The sequence below is a fragment of the Pinus tabuliformis genome, chromosome Q (assembly GCF_031772625.1).
Source record: "Pinus tabuliformis cultivar Carrire ecotype Pingquan chromosome Q, CPIR1, whole genome shotgun sequence".
NCBI lineage: Eukaryota > Viridiplantae > Streptophyta > Pinopsida > Pinales > Pinaceae > Pinus > Pinus tabuliformis.
This window is the reverse complement of record NC_142296.1, coordinates 1,303,876,650-1,303,878,720: the sequence shown is the minus strand read 5'-3', so window position 1 is coordinate 1,303,878,720 and position 2,071 is coordinate 1,303,876,650.

The following is a 2,071-nucleotide window of genomic DNA, read 5'->3' as shown; positions in this document are numbered from 1 at the left end:
TAAGCTACTCATGCTAAAAGGTATTGGACAAACAAGTAAATGAATGATAGTACCAACACCACGGAGTGGACAATACAACTGCAGTTCTATATTAATGTCAGAAGAGTGACTACAACCATCTGTTGCATCAGCCTTCCCTTACCCCTCCAACTACTCTCTCTCTCTTCCTTCTTACTAACTTCTTATGCTTAGATTTGAGACTATGCTCGACAATCAAGTAAGCTATCCTTTCAAATGATCTGACCTCTTTCACCATAGCCCTAGCTTTTCTTATGTAGCAATTGATTTAGGGTTGCCAAGTTCCTCCATGAGTCTCTTAAGGTAAAATCAATGATGTTGCCATGCTTTTCAGCTCTTTCCCATTTGCCTCCTTCATTAGGATTTAGAAATCCCACAAATAGGTTGAAATTTAGATGTTTCCTTGCTTTTCTGAGTAGATTTAGGAGGGAATAGAGAGATATTTATGTGTCAATTCGTTGCTTTGACCTCTAGATTCTCATTAGGATCCACTAACGCTGTCCCTGAACCAACAAGTAGAGTTAGTAGGGTCACTAACGCTCCCTTAGGCTTAGAGAGAAGGTTTATAAAGCATGTTGTCAGTGTTTAGCCAACGTTAGTGTGGAAACAAGGTTTGTGATCTTGGTCTTTGCTTCAACTATCATGTCTTTCCCCTCTGAGCTGATGAGGGGGTCATTTTGATGTATAACAATGCATATTTGAATAAGGTTGGCCAATAATAGCTAGCATGCAGGATTTTATGCATTGTTGTGTCTTCTCCAAAATTTCCACCAGCTAGTCCATCATGGAGTTCCTGCAGAAGCTTTTCTGCCTCAGATTCTTCAAGGCACATAAGTAAAATCGAACCATAATTCTTCCTAAACAAAACATCATTGATGATTTCATATTGCTTAGCTTTTAATTTCAAAGCCCTTTTTCTTTTGTAACTAAGCTGTATAGGGGCATATCCATTTTTCAAATAAATGATGATATCAACATATTTAGATTCAGTATCGTTGAGGCTTACCTCACATATTTGTATATCATCACCTGAATCTTTTGGGGTTGGTATGTTGGATGCTCCAGCTAACATTTTGCAAAAACCTTGAACTCTAACAATTTTAGTTGGTCTAATTTCAATGTCACATTCTTGCAGTGTTGTTACCCAATTTGCTCTTTTCTCACCTAATTCTCTTTGAATTATTAAATTTCTAATTGATGAGATTTGAACTATTACTTTAGTGTGAGTTTCAAGAAGAAAGGGTCTGAAATATTTTATTGATTTGAAAATAGAAAAAACCTATTTTTCAACATCTTAGTAATTCAATTCAACATCCTGCAAATTGGAGCTAAAGAAAGAAATTGGTGCTTCAACTTTCTCATCATTGACTTGAGTCAAAATAGCTGCATATGATGTTTCAGAAGCAAAAGTATATAAAATAAAATGATTAGAAAAATTTGGAGTTGCTAAAGAGGGAGCATTTATAATTGCTTGTTTGATAAGATTGAAAGCTTCATGCTCATTATGTCCCCATTTAAAAACATAATTTTTCTTGATCATAGATTGGAGGGGTAAAACAATTCGTGAAAAATCAGGGACAAATCTTTTGACAAAATTTATCTGACCTAAGAAAGATTGCATGAATTTTTTGTTGTGAGGCAAAGATATTTCATAATTTTCTCTTATCCTATCAGGATCTATGTGAATGCCAAATTTAGATACAATAAATCCAAGAAGCTTACCCTCACTTAAAGCAAAGAAAGATTTCTTTGGATTTAGAGAAATTCCATATCTCTGACAACGTCCAAAGATTCGTTTTAAGTCCTTTAAATGATTATTGCACTTTTTTGAATACACAGTTATATCATCTAAATAAATTACCATTGTTTTATTCACCAAACATTTGAAAGATATATCCATGGCTCTATAAAATGTTGCACTAGCATTGATTAATCCAAATGGCATCTTTTGATAAGCGTATGTTCCCCATTTGGTTCTAAATGTGGTCTTTAGTCGATCATCTGGATGTACGAGAATTTGATTATAACCTGAAAATCCATCCAGAAAAGACAT